The sequence below is a fragment of the Dromiciops gliroides genome, chromosome 3 (genome assembly GCF_019393635.1).
Source record: "Dromiciops gliroides isolate mDroGli1 chromosome 3, mDroGli1.pri, whole genome shotgun sequence".
NCBI classification, from domain to species: Eukaryota; Metazoa; Chordata; class Mammalia; order Microbiotheria; family Microbiotheriidae; genus Dromiciops; species Dromiciops gliroides.
This window is the reverse complement of record NC_057863.1, coordinates 148,896,890-148,923,539: the sequence shown is the minus strand read 5'-3', so window position 1 is coordinate 148,923,539 and position 26,650 is coordinate 148,896,890. Positions and strand designations below refer to the sequence as shown.

Below are 26,650 nucleotides of genomic sequence, written 5' to 3'. Positions count from 1 at the left end.
TCTAATCTTGTACCCTATCATGAAACCTGTTGTCTCCTTAAATCAGAGCATAACATAGAAGCAGGAGGAAACTGGAGAAACACTTAGGGAAGAATGGTACATGAAAGAAAATTCCAGGAGACAAAAGAAAGCTCAGCATTAAATCTACCCAGTAGTTTTTTAAAGAGGATACCCCCAGAAATTAGCAATATACCAGCTATTTCATGCCTTGAGGGTGGAGCTAAATAAGTCATCAAAATATAATTGTAAATATTGAAGGAAGAATAATAAGCCTCTTGGCTGCTTCCAGACAGATGACAATGATTAGAAAAGAAAACTCAAGCAGCTCATACTGTCCTAACTACATGTGCTCATGAGAGCTACTCTGGTTTGATGACACCTTACAGTTGGAAATGACTTAAGGACCAACACCCTTTTTTTTCTTTCATGGATGCCTAGATATTCAACCCCGCTTCCCACACTTCCTGTGGACTTAATATATCAGGTGTGAGTGCAAAGCAACCTGAGGGGAAAATGCTGTATATGTTGACAGTATTTTCCACTTTTTGTTAACATGACATAGGATATGACTTTTTTAATGGTATCTAGTGCATTCTGACTGTCAGAAAGCAAAGTAATAAGGAAATGGGAGAACAGTGATGCCTTATACAATACACAGCACACTAACCTGAAATAAAATTAATAAAAACTAGCCCCTGTGATTGAAGAAACTGCTAAAGCTACATGAACATCATTTACTTATACTGTTAAAAATGTCAAGTCTACAGACATGCATTCCATGGAAAACCTGTGCAGCACAGTACTAACCCTGTTAATCACATCAAAGAAATAGATTGTGAAGAATTTTCCCCAGTTGTTTAGAATAAGCTCACACATAACATCGATTATGTGATCTTTACTAAACCATTATTTCTTAAATGACTGGGATTACTGGAAGTGCAAGCAATTATGTTACTGGAAAAAAACCAAATACTTAAAAGCCACTCAGGAATAGGAATATGTCTGTGATGTCACTAATCTTAAAACACTATTTCTTCCAAAGCTATCTTTCATTTTACCAATGAACAGAGGATATAAGAAAACACAGTGGGAAATTGCTTGCTAATGTTTTAGAAAAGAATGTAAACTTATATAATCTTCTTACATAAGGTGTTTTGTCAGAGAGGAAGTTGAAGTAGCAACAAGGCAATAAGATAATTCCTTAAGTAAGCTTGAATAGCTTTGTAGATTAATAAAGGAAAAAATATTACAATGCCAAAACATTTTTTAAGCAGGCATAGTTCAATTTATTCAGTGTTTGTAAAAAAAAAAAAAACAACCCATCTTATGTGGTTGCCACAGCAGCTGCCTAGGTCATCTGGACAGACACCTGAGTGTGAGTTTTCACAAGATAGTCGGTGAATTCCTGATAGGGAGACTTAGTAAACACAATCTCCTTCCACAGGTCTGAGGTTAGGTAGCTGTATGTTTTGGAGATGGCATTGAAGGTAGCTTTAGCAAAGTTGCCCAGAGTGGCAGTACAGCCCCTTGCAGAAGTGTAGCAGTCATCAATCCCAGCCACCATAAGGAGCTTCTTAGGCACAGGAGCTGAGACAATGCTAGTACCTCGAGGGGCAGGGATCAGGTGCACCAAAACAGATCCACAGCGTCCAGTGACCTTGCAGGGCACTGTGTGAGACTTGCCAATCTTATTCCCCCAGTAGCCACATCTCACAGGAATGATGGATAGCTTGGCCAGAACGATAGCACCACGAATAGCTGTGGCTACTTCCTTGGAGCACTTGACACCCAAGCCAACATGGCCATTGTAGTCACCAATGGCCACAAAAGCCTTGAACCTGGTACGTTGTCCAGCTCTAGTTTGTTTCTGAACAGGCATGATCTTCGGAACCTCATCCTTCAGTGAGGACCCCAGGAAGAAATCTATGATCTCAGATTCCTTAATAGGAAAGGAGAAAAGATAGATCTCCTCCAAAAACTTGATCTTCATTTCCTTGACTAGATGGCTCAGCTTGGTGACAGGAACCCACTCCTTATCCTCGGCCTTTCCTCCTCAGGCCCCCCGGCCTCAGCCCCCACTGCTGAAGCCACCATGGAAGCCCCCTCACCCTCTGATTCCAGGGTCCCCAGGGCCTCCAGCAGCACCGGTGTCATCCACCATTTGGTGTTCATTAGAAGTAGAAGCCCAAAACAATTTTTTAATCCTACAATTTCAAATGACATTGTTTGTCCATTTGCTTGACTCAATAACTGCTTTATATCCTATTAGTTGTTCCACTAATGTTTTCCTAGGGTGCTTCTATTTTGTGCAGAGTTGATCATTGGCCCCTTGAAGGCTATTCTAGTGAAGTACAAGTTCCAGTTCTTACCAGGTTGAAAAGTATTTCCCAAATGAAAACAGCAAGCTAAGTGGTTGTATCATGTAAGTACCAGCTTCTATCTTCAGCGGGATTCACAAGAGGTTAGACTAACATGTAATGAGTATTGGGCCAAAAAAGGAATTGCACTAAGCATCAGTAGCGTACCCACACCAATGTTGTCATACATAAAATTAGATAGTATAACTTTTCAAATCTTAAGTGCCTATATAAATATTAACCAATTACTGTTGTTATAGTTAAAGTTCTGAAGTGTTTCTAACATTTAAACAGAAAGCAGTCATTCCTAAGAATTGGAAAGGAAAAGGGAATGCTTAACACACAGCTCTGCTAGAATATCTTTTCATAAGTAAAACAGCATGAAGTTGAAAGGTTGAATATTTTAAAAACTACATTGTTTAACCTTTTATAGCCTTTACTGGTTGTTTTCAGGACCTTATTGTTTTAAAAAAAAAAACAAACACTACAATTCTGATCATACTCTAAACAATAGCCACTGTCTCCCAAACAGGATGTCAGAAAAGGCAGTGCACTAAATGTTCGTTTTCCTCTTACAGATCCACAAATTTCAATTTTGAAAAGATAAAAATTAAAAGGAATCTATTGATTATTTTCTTTCCATGTTTCAATTTTGTTGGTGCTTTTAACAAAGCCCAGCATGAAACTTCTATCTAGATAATTGCTATGGAATATGTTGATTTATGGTGAAAAGGGAGATCGTTGGGTCATGCATGGCAACTCATAAAACTGTATGTAAGCAATCTATGTAACTTGAGTGAATAAGAATGGATGAAATCAGTTTTTTTCAGAGTATTTGTACCTTCAGCATAGCTTGGATGCAGGGAAATAACTGTGTTTCCCAAACTATATCCAGTATCTCAAAAATATGTTCCTTATTCTAGGATATATAACAGATGTTCAACAAATAAGAGTTATTAATGAGAAGCACCCACCCACACTTCTTTGGGAGTTGGAAGACTTATAGGTAGGTGATCACTTCACATACACATTTTTATGTTGGTTGTTTTGCTGAATTGTAGAACACAGATAAGAGACAAAAAACAAAAAGGTAACAATAAATGCATTTTAAAAGTAAAGAACTATTTAAAAGAAAATGAAAAATAAACCAGTAATAATTGAAGGGGAAGGAGTAATAAATAAGCCACTATCCAAACATCATTTTTCTGATGTCCTGTTGTTGGTAGGCCTTACTTATTAAGGTATTTTTATTACCATAAAAGAATAGCTTTTTTTAAAAGTACTTTAAATTTACACTTCTTGTCTTCATCAATAGGAGTAGTTACATTTAACCAGAACAATGCTCGACAAGTTACCCCCAAATCCCTACTTTAATCTCTGATGGTCTCTTCCTTTCTCTCTCTCTCTCTCTCTCTTCTCTTTTGAAATTGTTAAAATAAGATTCAAAAAACTATATATAATCAAAATCAATGTTAGGAACATTGGCATGCTGTTAGTAAAATTGATAAGCATTCTTGTACACATAAATTTTATTTTGGAATTAAGTGAGAAAAGTGAGTAGATAGTCTATACCTTTTGACTCTCAATCCATTGCAACCTGGGGTATATTTCTGAAGCACATATCAGACAGAAACCCAGGACCACCTATACACCATAAAATTCAAGCATCATTCAATATGATAGTAGAAAAGTAGAATTCAGTGGGTACCCCAACAGTTTGGGAAATACAGAGAAAATAACATGGCATATGAATAAATTAAATATTATTTATTGCAATATAAAAAATGATCAAAATGAGGATATGAGAACTACTGGATGAGTTGACTTTAGCAAAATTAACCAAATAAGAACAAGATATACAAATAATGAATAATTCTACATGAGGAACTAAACACTAAAGAAAACCTGAAATCTGGGTGAGCAAGATACCAGTGAACATCCCAGAGAAAAAAATTTAATAAACTCCCTCCTTCATGGAGAAAAACTAAGGGGTCTCTAGAAAAAAAAAAGTATACATTTTCAAACAAAGTCTCTGTATCCAATGATTTTTTGTTTGTTTGTTTCAATGTGTGGTAAAAATTATTTGTGGTAAAGATTAATATTGAAAGTTTTAGCTGAATCATTTGGGAGGGACCACACTTGGCCCACCCTGAGATTGCTCATGCTACTGAGCAGCTTTTGGGGGGGATGTGGTAACAGAAAAATAAAGTAATATGACTTGACCTGCAATATAACCTTATCAATAATCAAAGCCTTATAGAATAGTTTACGTCTTATTTAAAGCAATGAAAGTATATATGAAAGGCTTCTGGTTAAGATGATCATGCTTTTAAAAAATGTGGCATACAGAATATATATGATTGCAATAATATAAATGGAGAAATAATCACACACAAAATAATTTAAAGTGAATATTTCAAAATTATAGAGAACAAAAACGTCTCAAAGAAAAGATATGAGAAGATACCCAAACCCCACTCCTTTGCAGAGGTGAGAGGCCTATAAGTGTTGTATATTGCACATACTTACAGAATTTTTCAATACATTATCAATTATTCTGGTGTTTCTCTCTGTCTTTCAAAAGTACTATATGGGATGGTTTCACTGGGAATAAGAGAGGAAGAGATACTGTGGGAATACTATAGTAACTATAAATAAAGGCATCAATAAAATATATTTTAAAGATGATCTTGAAGCAAAGTATACAAATATCATTCATAACTGTGAATGGGAATGAGATAAACTCATCCATTTAACAGAGGAGTATCACAGAATGGATGAGAAAGCAGACCTCCAACAATATGTTGTTTCCAAGAAATATACTTAAGGTGGAAAGGAATCAAGAAGAACTAAAACAAGTGGCTAAAGCAAAATCTGTTATGCTTCAGGTGACCTAAAAAATGAAGGTGAGCAATTATGGTCTAAGACAACAAGAAAAACTTACACGAATAATAAACATAAATAGCAAAACTACATTATCTTTAATGGTGATGTTTAAATTATGTTTAAAGAAAATGAAATTAATTTCAATTGTATTTATTAAATAGCATGTTCTGTTATATGATAATGTATATGTTACAATAAAAACATCATATGGAAATACTTATCAAATGACACTTTAAATACTTAATTGCTGGATAATCTCAATGCACCTTCTTGGTTCTACGCAAAAGATAAAACAAGAAGTTAAGGACCTAAACAGAATTTTAGAAATTGTAAACATTACATATTTCTGCAATGGATGAATGGGAAACAGAAAGAAGTAAAAACCTATTTCTTTGTAAATAGCACTTTTACAAAAACTATGAACTACGGCATAAAGCCAACATAAATAAATGCACTTAAGTAGAAGAAAAAATGAAACACCTTTCCTCATCACAATGCAATAAAAATGTATAACAAAGGATTATTGAAGAATAGCTAAAAAGTAATTGCAAACTAAATCAAAGAATGTGTAGATCAAAAGAACCAGGAAAAAATAGAAGATTTCATCAACAAAAATGTAAGGGGCTAAAATTTCTACCTATACTATCTAAAAACTAATGGAGTATGGTTAAAAGCACCAAGCCCTGGATCAGGAGTGCCTGAGTTCAGATCCGGCCTCAGACACTTGACACTTACTAGCTGTGTGACTCTGGGCAAGTCACTTAACCCCATTGCCTAAAAAAAAAACAAAAAAACAAACAAACAAAAAAAAAACTAATGAGTAGTCACCAATAAATTATAAGCTTAGCAAAAGCATTTAAGTGTTTAAGTATTTATCAAAGAACATTAAAATCAGAGAGAAAGGTAAAAATCTAACTCTTTCTAAGAGACCCCATCATACGACCTGCCACGGTGAGATCAGGAACCAAAAAAGGAAAAGCATGCTGCCAACATCCCCTTCCTACTTCATGTCCATCCTCCCTGAAATGGGAGGCTCCTCAAGTGTGATTGGCTGGTAGCCTTGCTAGACAGTACCCACAAGCAAACATCACTTCCTGACACCAAGGACCTTGACCACATGGCTTGCTCTCAGATGTCTTCTCCTCATGGCAGAGCTTTCCTTCAGTAGCTCTCCAGCAGGTGGATCATTCCATTGTTACAGTCCCCCCCTTTGATTCTTCAAGAAATGTGGGGCGTTTCCTTAACGAACCCGTCAAAAATAACAGAATATAATACCCTATGCTAACAAACATATGTTAATAACAATATAGAAAGGGAGAAAGGAAAGTTTGTCCAGAGGGGCAGTCCCCATCATGAACCAGCGCTTTGACACTCACCTGCAAAGGGAAGGTCTCTGCAGAGAATACCTGTTACAAATGATTGTATATAATAACAGAAGGGAAAAAAGGAAAAACAACAAAACAAAACTGTTCATTTAAAGTCTTTGAGATCTTGTCTTCTTGGAGTGGTCATCAGGAAAAACTGGACTCTGGTCTGGACTCATCAGTAAAACTGGACCTCTGGTCTAGACTCTGGTTGTCTCTGTATTCAATTCTTGAGCTTTTGAACTGCTGGATTTTTACTAATCCTTAGCATAGCATTGTCAATGATCAAATTAAGCAGTGAGAGTTCTTCAAAATATAACTCATACTCAAACTTTATATATATATATATATATATATATATATATATATATATATATATATATATATATATATATAGTATTACATTTCCCCCCCCTTTGGAGGATCTATACCCATATAATACAGAGTTGAGGCAGTATACAGCTCTAAAACACTTCTTACCACCATGTGTCTGGATCAAGGCCAAATTTTGTAATGTGTCTATGATGACACCTGAAAAATGTTATGAAAAGGTTACCATACCACATCTTGTGGTTCTGAGAATTCAGTCAATTGTGCTGATGCATTCTGACCATACCATCAGACTAAGTGAACAGAAAAAGAAAACAAGTTAAGGTAAACTAGGTGTGTGTGTTGGAGCTTCTATGACACCAGGCTATTTTAGGAGCGAGAGAGAAAGAAACTGGACTATGTCCAGCAATTGTGGTCTACATAGTCGCCATCATAAGCAAACCATGGACTTACGTGTACCCATCTCTCCTCTTGTACATATAGTCTCTCCAGGGCCTGCATCAAGCTCACTGTAAGAGCAGTTAGTCTCTGAAATGATAAATTTCCCTAATTTATAATCTCATATTAATTTCAGCAAGGTAAAAATGCATGTTTTGCTGCATAACTGAGGATATACTTGTAATATATACAATAATTCCAAACCATACCCAGATGGAGAGGTTTCTCCTTCTGACCTCAGTAGCATATGTAACTTCAGGGTGGGCCAGGTGTGGCCCCTCCCAAATGAGTCAGCTAAAACTCCAATAATTTTTACCACAAATAATTTTTTACCACAAAAATGACAGTGCAAGCAATATAACTAAAACAATTAGTGTACAAAAAAAAGTAATTTTTTTTAAGTGAGGCAATTGGGGTTAAGTGACTTGCCCAGGGTCACACAGCTAGTAAGTGTTAAGTGTCTGAGGCCGGATTTGAACTGAGGTATTCCTGACTCCAGGGCCGGTGCTCTATCCACTGCGCCACCTAACTGCCCCCCCCCAAAAGTAATTGTTAAAAGAAATTTATATTTTTATATACTTTTATCAACAAAAAATAGAAGTAATAGATTAAATGGGTATAAAATTAACATGAAATGAACAAATTAAAATCCCCAACTCAACACACAAAAAAGAGAAATTCTGAAAATCAAAGGAGAGGTTAACAAAATTGAAAGAAAAACCTAGAATTCATGAAAAACCTAGAAGCTTTTGGGAGAAAGGGATAAACAAAACATTAACCAGATGATTAATTTAAAGAGGAAAACTAAATTACCACTATCATGAAAAATTGTCAACAAATGAAGATGGAAAAATATTAGGAAAGAATGAAGAATAACGGAAATTATTAGAAATTAATGCGGCAACTAGGTGGTACAGAGGAAAGAGTGCTAGACCTGGAGTCAGGCAGACTTACCCTTGCTTACCTTATGTTAGAAGTTATTACAACTGAAATTAATCTGACAATTTTTATATTACATCTCAATTTATTCTCCACAGGGGGGTTTACAGTAATATTAATGTTTTTTTTAAAGTTTCAATTTTTGTCTTTATATATCTGTTTCATATGTAACAACTGGACAATACATATTTGTAAAATCTCTAAAAGATGCTGAATTTCTTTAGACATGTTTTTGAGAATTCTCATTGTTTGATTTGGTTATTGGCAAAGCTATTTAAAGTTGTGTTAAGATCAATTTTGTAGGAAACTTTCCAGCTGAGACTTTCTAGCTGATCATCAGCATCTGAAACACTTGAGAGATTTCTCTAACCAAACCTGAGACCATGCCCAGAATCCAGAGCCAGACTCCAGAGCTACACCTAGATGACATCCCAAGAATCATCTGAGAAAAGACTTCTGAACACTTAAATGGACATTTTCCTGTTTTCCTTTTCCTATTGCATATACTATTTGTAATATCCACCTCCTAAAGGGGACTGCCCCCATTAGTGTGGTTTTTTTGTTTGTTTTGTATTTTTTGTCAATGTGTTGTTCAAATTCTCTTCTCTCTTTTCATTCCCGTTTACATTGTTAGTCATCATAGAACCCTTTACAAGTATTTGCAACTGTATTGCTTCATTTAAGAAAACCACATTTCTTAACATAGCACAAGGGAGTTTGTGAGAAAATAATGGGTTTGGGGACACCCAGAGGCTCCCCATCCCCCATTTGAGGAGATAATATTAAGATTGATTGGATTGACTTTGCTGATTAACTCACTTAAATTTAGCTTAACTAAAACCACACCTACCTGAAGGCCTGGGTCTCAGAGGGTGTGTTTTCTGAGCTCTGACCTCAGCATGTTCTGTTTATGGACCACCCTCAGGGTCCAGTGGGCCAATGGATTTGAGTGATGCTAGCCAATTGGCTTGGAGCAGTGTGTAGGGGCCACCTCTCCTCTGGACCCACAGGAAGCTCCCACTCAGAGAGGTGCAGAGACGTCCTTTTTTTTTTTTTTTTTTTGGTCTCAGACACATAGGTGGCAGTGCTTTTTCTCTCTCCTCCTCTCTCCTAGATAACCTTTTCTAACTTTCTGAGCCATGTGCTATCTCTCTTTACTAATATCTAATATACTTTAATAAATGTTTAATGCCCCCCAAACTGGTGCTAAAGCTCCTAATTTATAAGTAGCAATATATTAGAAACCCCAGCTAGTTTTCCCCAAACTTGGGACAGAAATAAGGCAACCACATATAATTTTAAATGCCACATTCAGTTTCCTCCTATGTAGAATGAACAGGAGAATAAAGTAGCAAACTATTCCAGTATCTTGGCCAAGAAACACGAAGGGGTCATGAAGAGTTAGACACAACTGGAAATGACCAACCAACAACAATATGCCAAAAAACCTGACAACTGACTTAGAAAAAGGAATGCAATAAATTCAATTCAATATAACTAAACATAAAATTATATTGAATACATAAAAAATTAAATGAACTCCAAAAAAAGCCCAGATAAATTTGCAAGTTAATTCTACCAAATGCTCAAAGGAAAATTAATTCCAATAGTAAATAAACTGTTCAAAAATTTTTTAAAAGGGAGTCTATCAAATTCCATCTAAGTTAAAAATATAGTCTTCTTAACTGAACCAAGGAGAGCCTAAGTCAAGGAAAGCAAACTATAAACCCAATACTACTAAACGTATATTACATAAATAAATAGAGAGACACACAAATAACATCAGTAAACTACATGACTAAATAAATAAATAAATGGATGAATGGAGGCAAAGAGTTTACGGTAATATATTTTTTTAAATTACACATTATAGCCATGGTGGATTTATGTAAGGAATGTAAGGTTCACTAAATATTAGGGGAAATGATAATAATAATAATAATAACAATAATAATAAATGACATTAATCAAAATAAAGTAACCATATATCAATTGATGTTGAAATCCTTCTGTCCAATATAACATTCCTTTCTCTTTAAAAAAATATTAAGGATATCAATAAAAGACTCCTACAAACATTATAAACAGTCAAAATGAAAAAAAAACCACAACCCTTCCCTTGTCTCTCCACTAGGCCTATGCCTTTCTCAAGGACCTATTATTATCTTGGCTACCCCAGCCCCATACTAGCCAGCCATCAAGGTTAAAGGACTTAGGGTTACTAGAAAGTTAAGGCGTCAAATAACTTTCCTCCCCTCTACTATGTCCCACCTTCCCTTTGGATTTACACAGTGCCTATGACTCATTATAACAATTAAAGGCACCTCACTGGTCCTCAGTTTGTTTTAGAAGTCACCCACTCAGTCCAAGAACTTCCTCATCACTTCCCTGTTGCCATTATGCATTCCTGCCCTGTTGCAGTTTTGGTTTCCTTACAGTTTATGTGGAGGCAGTTACTATTTGCGTTCACCATTACTGTTGCTACCAGCTCCACAGAGACACAGATTCCTTGAGGTCTGCCTAAGTTCTTCCTTTCCTAAGGAGGTAAAATATGGATGGATACATAGACATTCTTCCAGGGATTCATGTTTCTGTCTCTGTGTCACCCTTTTCTGTCAGTCTAAAGACTTTTAAAGCTAATCTCAAAGCATGGAGCTCAGGTACATGTGAACTAGCCATGAACTTCAGTCATTACTAGAAATAAGCTTCATCTTCTCATGGTATCATATATTTAAAGCTCTAAGGGACCTCTGAGGCAAGCTCGTTTAACCCCTTCATTTTAAAGATGAGGAAACAGGATTAGAGAAGTAACTTGCCCAAACTTACCCAGGTAGTAAAAATTGTTAAAGGCAAGGATTTGAATCTAGGTTCTCATTTGTTAGAACTCAAGTTAGGGTGAATTCATATCTGGTCAAGGAGATACAATGGAGATTCCTTCTAGAGCACACCTTTAACTCTAGGATTTATGTGAAGGCTGAATGTTTAACTATCCTATCCTACTCTCCTATGTAGTTCACCTCCTTTCAATGACCAGTACTCTAAGAACAATAAAATGATCTTTAAAACATCAATATAGAAGTATGCATGATTGGGGGCAGCTAGGTGGGCGCAGTGGTAAAGCACCGACCCTGGAGTCCAGGAGGACCTAAGTTCACATCTGGCCTCAGACACTTGACACTTACTAGCTGTTTGACCCTGGGCAAGTCACTTAACCCCCATTGCCCCGCAAAACAAACAAATAAACAAACAAAAACAAACAAAAAAAAAAAAGAAAGTATGCATGATCAAAAGTCAAGAGAACTATCTTTCACCCTGATAATGAGACTTCTCAGGTGGAAAAAAAAGTCAATAAGAACTATAATAGCTACTGTCTCTATAATAACGCATGTATTTAGAGATACAGAGATGTTAAAGTTTATCTAGTTCAACAACCTCAGATTACAAATTAGGAACAGAGAAGTTAAATTACTAACTCAAAGTCACATTTTGGAAGTGGCATAGCTAGGATAGAATCGAGGGTTTTCTGGCCGCAAATCCATAATTCTTTCCATGACACCAAAGGACTGAAACTAGAGTCATAGCAGGCTGTTTTTAGCTGACAACAACTTAAAAAAAAAAAAATTTGAGCCAAGGCAATATTAAGATGAATAGGAGGAAATCTGTTTAGGATTCATAAGATTTGCCAGGGATTATTTATTCATCAAACTAATCAGTTTCAATAACTTCTGTGACAGGATAACATATATGGATAATATTTTGTCAAACCTGAAACACTGAATCTTGACATGTTAAAATAATTTAACAGTAAATATGTATTTTCAAGGAGGTGTCACAAATGAATTTTTATTCTTGGTGTTTACATATTATAATATATTGCAAAGTATATACTGATCTCAAGAAATGGAAATATTTGTCACTGTTTAGAAGATTTTCACTTACTTCATTACATATACAGTTTGTGTTAAAACATGTAAAGAGACTTCAATTTTTTATGCTTTCCTTTCATTTCCCTTGTACTCAATAGAGTCCCTATTTTAGCATCTAGTTTTTCACTGGTTCTGGGGACAAATAAATGAAATATAATTCTACATCAATAATACTATGTTGCTTTTAATTTTCGATATACTTCCAAGATACAATAAGTTAGCTATAGCCTCATTGACAGTAATAGAGGTAAGAATATGGGAATTAACATATGAAAACAAAGAATTACAATGTACCTAAATGAAAACATGCAAATCCAAAAGAATTTTAACATCTGAAAATCTAAAAATAGAATTAAATTATTTCATGATACCATAATTTGAGAAAGCAGGGGAAACATGACATTGTAAGGAAAGTTTATGATTGTTTCATACAAAGTACCTCTCCTACCCCCCTCTCACCAATAATACTTACCTATTTTAGGCAATAATGTGGACTTCCTGCATACCTAATTTCCACATTTCACTAAATTTGTCAAGAATTACAATTTGGATGGTTTCTGTTTTCCTGTATTTCCTGTAACTGTCTATACTGCTTTACCTCCTGACCTTTAAGAGCAGGTAGGAATAAAAAAAAAATGCATACCAGGGGCAGCTAGTTGGCGCAGTGGATAAGCACCGGCCCTGGATTCAGGAGTACCTGAGTTCAAATCCGGCCTCAGACACTTACTAGCTGTGTGACCCTGGGCAAGTCACTTAACCCCAATTGCCTCACCAAAAAAAAAAAAAAATGCATACCAAGAGCTAATATTAACTAGAAGAAGCCATCTAAATGGTATATCAGTGGATGCTACTTTAACTCATCATAAGTAAATTAAAAATAATAAGAATTATATGACTTAGAGCTTCATAAGTATCTTATAATTTTAGGGGGCATCCTTAGAAATAGTTTTCCATCATTCCCTATCTTTTATGCCTCATAATAATAATAATCAATAATAGAGGTTCTTACATGGGGTCTATAAGTTTGATTTTTTTTAAATGTTCAAAAATTTTAATATAATTTGTTTTTCTTTGTAATAGCATGCATTTTATTTTATTCATTTGAAAATATTTTTCTGAAAAGGATCATCTCTCTTTCTCCTCTCTCTCTCTCTCTCTCTCTCTCTCTCTCTCTTTCTCTCTTTCATTCATTCACACTATGGTTAAGAATCCCTGAACTAGATCTTTGGTGTTCCTTTCTACACTAAGATTCTCTATTCTAAAATACCCTACATGTATCCCCAAACTCCTCTCTTCCTGTCTGCTAAAATTCACGATTAGAAAATCTAATCTTTTTTTTTAAATAAGCCTTTCTATCTTTGAGGGGTCCTCTATTAAAAATTGAGTTATTTCCAGGATATATGAGACAGTAAACTGCCACCTCTCCCTAACACCTTAGGAAGTAATTTCAAAGACTGAAATCATGAATTTCTTAGTCAGTCAATAAGCATTTATTAAATATGCACTATGTATCTGATACTGTTAAGTACTGAAATTACCAAGAAATATAAAAACCATGATCCTTGCCTCAGGGACCCTTCATTTAAATAGGGGAGACAAATGCAAATATATATATATGTATATATATATGTATATATATATATATATATATATATATATATATATATATATATATATACACACACAAATATATATGACATAAGGAAGGTATTCTCAAAGTGAAAGCACAGAGAAGGTGGCACCAGTGGAAGGGAGGAATAGGAGAGGACAGGGGAAATTTGCAGAAAATAGGATTTGAACTGAGTCTTGAAGGAAGTTAAGGAAATGGGAACTATGAAAGGGACTGTCTTTTGTCTTCTCTTAGGGAGCTAGTTGATACAATGGATAGAGTAATTTATTCATAGTCAAAAAAGGTCTTAGCTCAAATTTGCTTCAGGCACTTACTACCTTTGTGAATCTGAGCAAGTCACTTAACCCAGATCTACCTCAGTTAACACAACTTTTAAAAATGGAGATAGCAATAGCACCTATCTCTCAGGATTGTTATGAGGATTAAATGAAAGGACATATGTAAATCATTTTGCAAACCTCAAAGCACTGTAGTGTTGCTTGTCCTTCATTTTTGAAGAGGACCAATAATATAATAGGTGATATCTTGACTTGTATGTGAACTTGATTTAAGAGAGGCGGAGCAGCACAAGGTTGTCAGTCTCACTCTCTCTTCCAGAGTCTTGGAAATCTAGTTGCAGAGTCTTGGAAAAAGTCAGGAAAACTGGCAATGTCCAGGATGCAGTGGATGACATTGGCATCTTTGACATATGACCAAGCTCTAAGCACTCCATATTGCCTACTTGAGCAACTTCATGGCCATTGGAACAAATTGTTCTCATCTGCCCATTTTATTATGGGAAGTCTTCACATGCTTGGGGAAGACATCCTTCTAACTCACCAATGGGTTTGAAGCCTTTCAGTTACCCTCAGTCTGGTTTGCCCATCTGCCAAGATAGTTTTACTAAGGTTTGGCTGCTGCACATACAACGTCTTAGAGCCACAGGTGAGACACCAATGTCAATGAGCAGCACTTAAAAGGGCCTCAGCAAGCCCTCACACCAGAGATGCTATATAATATAAATACTTACTACATAAATACTAAATGTTGTTATTGTTCAGTTGTTTTTCAGTTGCGTCTAACTCTTCATGACCCCATTTGGGTTTTCTTGGCAAAGATACTGAAGTGGTTTGCCATTTCCTTCTCCAGCTCATTATTAGAAGAAGAAACTCAGGCAAACAGGGTTAGTGACTTGCCCAGGGTCACACAGCTAGGAAGTGTTTGAGCCCAGATTGGAACACAGCAAGATGAGTCTTCCTGACTCCAGCCTTAGCACTCTACCCATCTGCCATTAAATACTAAATATATAAATAATAACTAGCCAGCTACTTCTTGCTTTGGGAAAGCTTTGCAATCTAGTTGAAAAGACCAAACATAAAGACATGCCAAGAGCATTTGAAGCTAGGAGACTGTGCTAATAGGTACATAGCCTGCCTTGGGTGAGAGCTAATAGTCTCCCATAATCTCCCTTGCTCTTTTCTTAAAGAATTCAGTACCTAGTTCATAGTCTTCCTTTGTACCCCATGCCTATCTTCATGGCTGGGAAATTCAATATAGATATTAATGTTCTTTTAAATACCCCTAAGTCATCACTTCCCAGTGCCCTCACACAATGACAGGCACATAGGAAACATTTTTTAAAATGCTTGTTAATTGATTGTTTCCTCAATCTAAATCTTCATTCAGCTTCTCCCCTAGAGGGACTATCATCATATCTTAGATTTCACTAGTTCAAATAATTATGACATCTCTAAGATATTGAATTCAGAAATTCTCTCTTAACACACTATGAATTTACACTGTCATCTCAAATGAGCTTTTATTGTAGAATACAGACTTTTTCATTCTTTCCTCATTTATTTCCATGCTTTCTGCTACTCTCCAATAGGCAAACTACTCAAATAATTAAATAGTGTCATCCTGGCATCTCAAGTATTTGCAAGAGGTAATCTGAGCCTTAAATTAAATATTTTTGTTGTTTGTTTGTTTGTTTGTTTTAGTGAGGCAATTGGGGTTAAGTGACTTGCCAGGGTCACCAGCTAGTAAGTGTTAAGTGTCTGAGGCCAGATTTGAACTCAGGTACTCTGACTCCAGGGCCGGTGCTCTATCCACTGCACCATCTAGCTGCCCTAAAGTAAATATTTTAAATAAGCAAATGGTATGTAAACTGGGAATATTGTGCAATGTATACTTTTGGAAAGTCTTCAAAAAAAATTTCTGACTATTAATGTACTAAGCCATTTAACTAGTATGTAGAGTTAGTATGACCCCTAAATATTTTGAAATCTGAACAGCCAAAATTTCATTAGCTTTATTGCTCTCTACTAACATTAATTCTGAGCTAGTGCTCAGCATATTCACTAATAAGCAATTACGTTTGCCTCTGGCATTCATTAACTGGACATATACTTGACTCAAGGCAGTCCTTGGACACTGAAGTTTCAATTTATACATTACTCCGCATACTATATTATTATGGGGAGCTATTACACTATATAGTGGTTCTCAAAAAGTTAACATACCAGCATATATTTTCTACTATAGTAGAATTATAGCCATATGGTATGTCTGGGTATATTTATTCTTCTAAGTGAAACTATGAATTCATCCTAAATGATTTACAAAGAAATTTCACTAGTACTATTCATTCCATAATGGATTGTCCAGCTGTCTCAATCATTTAATATGTTCTTTAAGCTTTTTTTAAAGTCCATCATAAGTCAAAGAGTTGGACATGTAACAATCCAAAGAAAGATATTAAACAAAGAAAGAGATCAGGCATACAGGGAATATCTACAGTATTCAAATATACAACAGTACAAGAAAAAATATATATATATATATAAAATTATTTGTTAAACATTTCTTTGGTGATATTATGGACAAGAGAACTGTGCTAGGCCTGAGAGGGACACAAGTATATATAAAGAATAATTCCTCCCCTCTCATAGAAGAATCAAGAACATTTGGGATGTATAGAGACTAAGCAGTATTTTTCCCACAATGGGGAGCTAGACTCTCTAAATAGGAAGGAGCTTTTTTTTTTTCTCTAAAAAATGATGGTGTTATACTCACTAGAAGAGAAGCCATCAAGTATTGGTGATAGGAATCAATCAATGAGCATTTATTAACATACACACCACCCACACATATATATATATATATATACATATACATATATGTTTATACATATACTTAATAAAGGTGTGTTGATATGTATATGCATGCCTTTATACACATATAAACACAGCATATGCCTGTCTGCATGTGTGTATATGCAATATACATGCACAGCATATACATACCACGTGTGTACATATATATGAATGAACACGCATAGTGTGTGTGTTTGTGTGTGTGTAGTGTGTGTGTGTGTGTGTGTGTGTGTATGACTGTGTGTTTGTAAAATCTCCCAGGCACTGTGCTAACGCTGTAGGGATGACAACAACAAAAGAAAAGATGAACCCCTGTAATAGTCATTTGTTGACCTCATCTGAACAGTGTCTGATATTTTCTGAACAATGTACAAAAATATATATGTTCTTATATAAGAATGATGACAGAACAGAGTACACATAATGAATACTAGCAAAACTATGCCTGGGGGTCTTGAATGTATGATGAAAAGTCCTGAAATTAAGGGTGGAGGTGAAGGAAAAAAAAAAACCTCGCATTTACATGCTAAGCTTAATACACAGAGAGTGATAATATACTTATATACATATATCAGAAATACTGATAGAGAGGGTGAGAAAAGCACAAGAGAACATATTCAAGGAAAAAGTCAGCAATAATACTTCTGAAATTTTATATGGCATATAGAAAATTATCAAACAAACAAAATATGGGAAGTTGGTGTTGAAGAAGTTGTAGAAAGACAGGCAGCTAGAGTGGTGCAGTGGATAGAGTACTGGCCCTAGATTCAGATGGAAATTAGTTCAAATCTGGCCTCAGACATGTAACACTTTACTAGCTGTGTGACCCTAGGCAAGTAAGTTAACCCCAATTGCCTCACCAAAAAAAAAAAATAAAAATAAATAAATAAATAAAGATTAATACACTATTGGTGGAGCTACGAAGTGGTTATAACTATTCTGATAAACAATTTGGAATTTTGCTAAGGTGAATACAACATCCATTCTCTTTTTATTCAGAGATCCCACTGCTAGCAGTTTTGAAACAAGAACTCATTATTTGACAAAATTGCTAGAGAAATTAAGAAAGCAGTTTGGCAGTAACTAAATATAGACCAACATCTTACATCACATTTCAAGATAAGTCAAAATACATGTATGATTTAGACATAAAGGGTTATATCATAAGCAATTAGCGGAACATAGACTATCTTAACTGTCAGATTTATGGATAAGAGAAGAATTTATTACCAAACAAGAGGACAGAGAGCATTACAGAAAATAAAATAATTTGATTATAGTAAATTAAGAAGTTTTACACACAAAAAACCAATGTACTCAAGATTAGAAAGAAAGGGACAAAACTGAGCGGGTTGGAGAGAATTTTACAGAAAGTTTCTCTAAGAAAGGCCTAATTTCCTCAAATTATAGGAAAATGAGTAAAATCTATAAGAATGCCAGTCATTCTCCAAAAGATAAATGGTCATATAAGAACAGGTATTTTTCAGAAGAAATAAAAGTATTGGGGGCAGCTAGGTGGCACAGTGGATAAAGCATGGCCCTGGATTCAGGAGGACATGAGTTCAAATCCGACCCAGACACTTGACACTTACTAGCCGTGTGACCCTGGGCAAGTGACTTAACCCTCATTGCTCCACCAAAAAAAACCAAAACAAAACAAAACATGAAATGAGACTGAAAAAAGCTATCCACAGTCATATGAAAAAAAGCTCTAAATCAATACTGATTAGATAAATGCAAAATAAAACAAACTCTGAGGTAGCATCTCACACCTATCAAATTGGCTAATAGAGAAAAGGAAAATGATGAATATTAGAGAGGATGTAGAAAAGACAAGACACTTAATGCTCCATTGGTGAAATTATGAATTGATCCAACCATTCTAGAGAGCAATTTGGAACTATGCCCAAAGGGTTGTGAAATGTGCATACCCTTTAAGTGCGTAATACCACTACTAGGTGTATATCTTAAAGAGATTTAAAAAAAAGGGGGGGGGGAAGCTACTTCTTCAAAAATAATATAGCAGCTCTTTTTATGGTGACAAAGAACTGGAAATTGAGGCATAATCAATTGGAGACATGGCTGAACAAAGTTGTGGCTTAATGGTTATAATTGAAAATAAGACATGACAAGCAGGATGCTCTAAGAAAAACCTAGAAAGACTCATATAAACTGATGTAAAGTGAAGAGAGAAAAACCAGGAAAACTGTATAAAGTAACTATATATTATATGATGATCAAGTGTGAAAGACTTAGCTTTCTCAGCAATTTAATGATGCAAGACAAATTCCAAAGGTCTTATGATGAAAAATGCTGTCCCCCTCTAGAAGAAGAATCGATAGAGTCCTGAATACAGATCAAAGCATACTTTTTTTCTTTTATTTTTCTTAAGTGGTTTTTTTTGGCCTATGTTTCTTTTACAAAATGACTAATATGGAAATATATGTCGCGTGATTACACTTGTGTAAATCTATATAAATTGCTTGCCTTCTCAAAGAAGGCAGAGTAGAGGGAAGGAAGGAAATTGGAACTCAATTTTTTTTAAAGAAATGAGTGTGGGGCTGCTAGGTGGCACAGTGGATAAAGCACTGACCCCTTGGATTCAGGATAACCCAAGTTTAAATCCAGCCTCAGACACTGACACTTACTAGCTGTGGTGACCCTGGGCAAGTCACTTTAACCATCATTGCCCTGCCAAAAAAAAATGCTAAAATTGTTTTGTGCATAACTGAAAAATAAAATTTAAATTTAATAAAAAACAAATGTAATGTAAGGGAATTTGTGGAAGAGGGAGAGCACTAATAATGAGGAAAGGTTTATACTAAGGAAGTGTCATGTCCGAATTCTGAACAGGACTATGAATTCTAGGAAATAGAAGTTTTAAAAGGTACATTATGTACACAGGAAAATAGCTTATGTTAAAAGAGGACAAATAAGAAAATGGAGTAGCAAGGAAGATAGTTTGGGGTGTGATCTATTTTTTATTTTAATTTTAATTTTCTCAATTACATGTAAAGATATTTTTTGAGTCCCAATGTTTTCTTCCATCCTCTCTTCCTCCCCCCTTCCGAGGCAGCAAGCAACTTGATATAGGTTTATCATTACAATCATGTTAAACATATTTTCCACCTAATTCAGAACAAATGAAAAAATTCAAGAAGAATAACAAAAACCATACAAAAAAGCAATAACAAAAGTGAAAAATAGTATGCTTCAGTCTGATTCAGACTCCATAGTTCTTTTTCTGAATGTGGAGAGCATTTTTCATCATAAGTCTTTTGGCATTGTCTTGGATCATTGCATTGCTGAGAAGAGTTAAGTCTATCACAGTTGATCATCACACAATGTTGTTGATACTGTCTACAATGGTTCTGCTTATTTCACTCAGCATCAATTCATGTAAATCTTTCCAGGTTTCTCTGAAATCTACCTGCTTATCATTTCTTATAGCACAATAATATACCATTACATTTATATACCACAACTTGTTTAGTCATTCCCCAATTGGTGGCATCTGCTCAATTTCCAATTCTTTGCTACCATAAAAAGAGCAGCTATAAATATTTTTGTATACCTGGGTTCTTTTCTTTTTTTTATGATCTCTTGGGGATATAAACCTAGGAGTGGTATTGTTGGGTTCAAAGGGTATGCACAGTTTTAAAGCTTCTAGGGCATAATTCCAAATTGCTCTCCAGAATGGTTGGATCAGTTCATAGCTCCATCAATAGTGCATTAGTGGGGGCAGCTAGATGGCACAGTGGTTAAGCACCGGCCCTGGATTCAGGAGTACCTGAGTTCAAATCCGGCCTCAGACACTTGACACTTACTAGCTGTGTGACCGTGGGCAAGTCACTTTACCCCCGTTGCCTGCAAAAAAAAAAAATTATTAAAAAAAAAAATAGTGCATTACTGGGGCAGCTAGATGGTGTAGTGGATAGAGCACCGGCCCTGGATTCAGGAGTACCTGAGTTCAAATCCAGCCTCAGACACTTAACACTTACTAGCTGTGTGACCCTGGGCAAGTCGCTTAACCCCAATTGCCTCACAAAAAAAAAAATAGTGCATTAGTGTTCCAATTTTCCCAAATCTTCTCCAACATTTATCATTTTTCTTTTTTTCACAGTAGCCAATCTGATTGGTGTGAGGTGGTATGTCAGAGTAGTTTTAATTTGTATTTTTCTAATCGGTAGTGATTGAGTCCATTTTTTCATATGGCTGTAAATATTTTTAATTTCATCATCTCAAAACTGCCTGTTCATATCCTTGACCATTTTTCAATTGGGGAATGACTTGTATTCTTGTATATTTGATTCAATTCATTATATATTTTAGATATTAAGCCTTTATCATAAATGCTGTTTATAAAAATTGCTTCTCAGCTTTCCTTCCAATCTTGTTTGCATTGATTTTGTTTGTGCAAAACCTTTTTAATTTAATGTAGTCAAAATGATCCACTCTGCATTTCATAATTTTCTCTATCTCATCTTTGGTCATAAATTCTTCATTTGAGTGTAATCTAGAATGAAAGAAGGTGCATATCATGAAGTAAGCCTGGAGAGGTAGCTGGAACCACATTATGAAGAGGTCTGCATATCTATCTATCTATCTATCTATCTATCTATCTATCTATCTATCTATCTATCTATCTATCATCTATCTCTCCTCTCTGCTGATCTATCTCTCTATCTATAGTATATATATTACATATATATGCATATATATAATATATATACACACACAAATATATAGAAATTTGGGTGTATGCTAAGAAGTTAATATTTTAGCCAAGCATCAATAGGGAGCCATTAAAGGTTTTTGAACAGGGGAGTGACATGATCAGATCTCTCCTTTAGGAAGATTTTTTTGGGTAGTTTTTATGGAGGATGGGGGCATGAATTAAAAGATTGTAATCATGAGTCTGATTAGGAAGCTATTACAATAATTCCATCAAGAGATGACTAACACCTGAACTGGGGTAGTAGTTCCATAAATGCAAAGAAGGGAATAGATGAGAGAAATATTGTGTAGATGGACTCAACAAGACTTAGCAGATTATTGAACATGAGAGGTAAGGAAGACTCAAGGATGACTACCAGACTACAAAATGAGAGCAGGAGATGATTAGATATAGAATATCATGCCCTTAAAAAAGGGAAGTTTGAAATAAGGACAGGACATATTCGGTAATATTTGTTTTCTCCTTGAATCTATATTGCATTTAGACACCTCCAAGACTTGTTCAGAGCTACAGGAATGCTACAGATTTGTCTCAAAAAAAAAAAAGTGGATTAACCTTGGCTCTTAATCTTTTTTTAAAGCATTGTGACCATTAACTACCTACTTAAAATGTATTGGGGGAAACTTTCATTCCTGTGTTAACCTGAACAGAAATAGGAAGTTGTACTGCCACGTATCTCACCTTGTCTATATGAAACCAGGAAATTGCCTTTTTCAATCAGATCTTTTTCTACCTGACTGATTTACTTACTCTAAGTTTTCCCCTCAGTATATACTGATTAATTTGTCCCTTAACAGACATCATAAAACAGGATTAGATGGGAAACTATTTCTGATAAATCAGCTTCCTTTAAGAGTTTGGCATTATTGAAAGTAAGATCATCACAATATAACTTTAAAATGTTTTTACAGGACCTTAACAAAGATTTTAATCAGCAATATAAAATTGTTTTTAAATGAATGCATCATTCTTCCTTCCTAGTTGGCACATTAGGATTATGGTTAAGTAGTGGGAAGAAATGCAGTGGGAAGAAGAGTTTTAATATTTCATTTGTAAAATGTCCAGTTCAGGTTAGGTGGCTGTCAACAGATGGGAAACTTGCTATAGCTGGCATTCACATGTTCATAAAGCTTTCCACTCTAGGTCAGATTCCCAGGAAAAAAAAAGTCCTTTTCTGGCCTGACTACAGTCACAAAATATTTACAACAGAAGATTCCTCAAGAATATATCCATTCTAAGCCACTTATACTATCTGTGCTAAGATGTCACCATCATTTTGTTTTTGTTTTTTAACTGTGACAAAAAGGCAGAGATTTTATAATCTTTCATTTGGTCACTTGATATTTATTGAATATATTTATCTCCTTTATAGGAATCAGATTTGAAGCACAACAACCTTCTCCAAGGATGGATAAAATAAACTATTTACCCCACTATTTGCATTTCTAAACAAATTTATTAAATAGGGGAAAATTGGTATCAAATAAATGAAAAATGAAAGAAAATTCTTAAGTATTTTATATAATAAACTATTTTCACCATCAGGGATAGCAGAACCATTTCTAACACCATGGTTCAGATATATTTCCTGAAATTAATCAATCAGTCAACATTTATTACATGTGTATTATGTTTCAGGTACTGTACTAAGTGTGGGGGATACAAAAAGAGGCAAAAGACAGTCTCTGACCTCAGAAAATATATTGGAGTGGGGAGAGACTTGAGGCAGGCTGATCCACAAGCAGGCTATTGCAATAATCCAGGCATGAGATGATGGGGGCCTTCATTAGAGTGATTTACAGTATCAGAGGTGAGAAAGTGGCATATTTGTAAAATGTTGCAAAGGTGAAATGATTAGGCACTGGCAACAGATTGGATACAGGGGGTGATGAATATGAGGAATCCAAGATGACTCCTCAGTTTTGATCAAGCATGAAAGGGCTGTGCTCTTCATGAGAGGTAGGAGTATCCACCTTAAGGAGATGACAAAGCCAATGGAATAGAAGAACTTCCAATCAACTTTGCTCTTCACATTATATACCACCTTGAGATCATATAAAGCCATCTTTGTTCTTTCATCTTTATTTTTTAAAGTATTTTTTTCACTTAATATAATCTATTTTCTATCCCTCTCACTCCCAGTGTCCATCAGTGAAAAAAAGAAAGAAAAGAAAAACAAAAACTTTATAACAAATATGCATAGTCAAGCAAAACAAGTTCTAATACTGGCCATGTCAGAAAAATGTTTCATTCTGTACTCTGAATATATCATTTTTCTGTGGGGAGGCAAGGAGCTTGTTAACTATCTGGAATCACAATTGCTTGTTGGATTGATGAGAGTTCTTAAGTCTTTAAAAGTTGTTTGTTTTTATAATGTTATTGTACAAATTGCTTTCCTCGTTCTACAAGTCCTCCCAGGTTTCCCTGATACTGTCCCTTTTGTGATTTCTTACAGCACAATATTTTTTTCAATTACCATCATATACTATAGTTTGTCCAGCCATTCCACAATTGATAGACATGCCCTTAGTTTCTAATTTTTTGCTACTATCTAAAGAGCTGCTACAAATATTTTTGAAGGCTCAAAATCATGCCACAGGAAACAGATGTTTGATCTGAAGAAAAGGAAAGAAGTTAATGTATATTCAGTTATTTGGAAGGCTACCATGTGGTTTGAGATTAGAAACACTATGCCTGACCTCTGAGGGCAACACTAAGCAGGCTAAGGAGAAATAAAGAAGGAGGCAAATTTCAACACAACAGAAAGGAAAAAAATTCTTTAAAAATAGAGCTGTCCCCAAATGGGATGGATTCCCAAGAGACACACTGAGTTCATTATTGCCTGAGGTCTTCAGGAATTGTGGATGATTCATTCATTAACTAGGGTTTGAGATAACGTTTAAAACTCCTTCCAACTCAAAGATTTTAGGATATGTTGCATTATAGGAAATCTATTTTGACTCTCTATTTTGGGTCATCTTGTAAAAATAACTTGACTACCTCAAGCCCTTTTCATTTTTATATTGTTACATATAATGATGCTCTTGTTATATTCTCTCTTTTTCTGTCTACTTCTATTTTAAAGGACCAGTATTAGACTTGGCCTTAATATATATATATATATATATATATATATATATAATTTTAAATTATTTTATATGCACAGATAGCTAAATCTGTTTAGGTTCCTACTCCTATGAATAAAATGGGAATATAAATAATGACAAAGTGTATTGTGTTTTAAATATGCTTATATGTGTAGCATACCCACCAAGCTAACTTCTCAACTCCCTGGTAATACTAGGTTGGATCCCCAAAGAGGCAACTGCTAGCGTTAACTCTGTAGTTGATTATCCTTCCAATACAGTGGCTTATGAGTCCCTATTAGTGTTCTTCACATTAATAACCAGCCCATAGATTTAATTAGCTTTAGAAAACATTTTAATGGCATAGCAATTACAATAGTTACAAAGAATTTCCAAAAACAAAACAAAACCCTGGAGCACACTTTCCAACAAATACAGTCTCTGGAAGTAAGAGTGGGCAAGGGGCAGCTAGGTGGATAAAGCACCAGCCCTGGACTCAGGAGTACCTGAGTTCAAATCCGACCTCAGACTCTGATTGCCTCAAACATCCTGAGGTATATACCTTGACACTAGACCCAAATGCCTCTGGAGGAGAGTGAGGCTGGTGACTGCACAGCCATTCCTCATTTAAATCCAATTAATTGTAAGTCATGACAGCTGTCCTGGTCCTCTTCAGAATGAAAGACAAATAACAAGAAGGTGGGAACAAAGGTAGAAAAGCAGGTTGTGCCCTGGGCAAGTCATTGTCTCTGTTGTCCTGTCAAGACTAACATCTATTCAAGCCTCATGCCTTTTTTAAGGAGTGAAATATTTTATTTACACTTTCAGATGAAAGTGTTTCCCTTTTACATTTCAATGCATCTCTCTTTGGCCCCTTCCAAACATTAGCTTTGTGGAAGTCCAAAGGGACATACCTTTAGATATGTCTTATTTTCCACATAGCTTGCAAGCTCCATGAGAGGAACGGTAGTTTTGGTTTTGCCTTTAAAATTCTGGCACCTAGAACAGTGCCTGGCACAGAATAGGTACTTATTAAATGCTTACTGATCAATAGACATTTATTAATTCAAATATACAATGTATTCTAATAGTAATTTAGAGAACTGAAGATCCTGTACTTTGAAGGAGCCTATTTATCTCAAATTTATTTGATCATGTATTTTATGGGATGTGGGTTAAAAGATTTTTTGAGCTACAAATTTCAGGTTAGGATCCTGATCTCTCTAATTCAGACTTTTAAATGAAATCCCTGTAGTGTGTACTTCTCTTTTTATTTTTCTCCAAAGGTTACCAATAATTTGAATTCTCACTTGTAATTTAAAATCACTTATTTGAAGCTTTGTTCTCTTTGAGGATAGGAGATGACATCTGCTTCATAATAACCTGACTTAAGGTGAAATACAATTCATAAGGAACCCTTCAAACATATTTTCCCAAATTCAATTCAATTCAACACATATTAATTAAGTACCTATATGGAAGGCATTCTGCTGGATTTTGTGAATACAATAATGATAAGATTATGTATGTATGTATGTGTGTGTGTGTGTACGTATATATATATATATATATATATATATATATATATATATATATGGGGGAGAGAGAGAGAGAGACTGACCCTGCCTTCTTTTAGGAGCTTACAGTTTCCTAAGGATAATACACAAATATACAAATGAATATGATTCAAGCTCACATATGATGAGGAGAAAAAAGAGATTCAAACAAAGTTTTCTGCAAAATAAAATGGAGCCAAGAGAGGTTACTTTAAACTAGAGATGGATTAGGGAAGGATTCTTGAAGGAGGGGGCATCTGAAACCC

The 26,650-nt window shown here is 35.1% G+C and overlaps 1 protein-coding gene and 1 pseudogene across 1 annotated transcript in view; both read right to left on the bottom strand.

The window, feature by feature from the left end:
- GPC5 (glypican 5) overlaps window positions 1–26,650 on the bottom strand; it is a 693,474-nt gene that overhangs the window by 434,009 nt on the left and 232,815 nt on the right. The window lies entirely within an intron of this gene.
- Window positions 1,325–2,161, bottom strand: LOC122745860 (annotated as a pseudogene).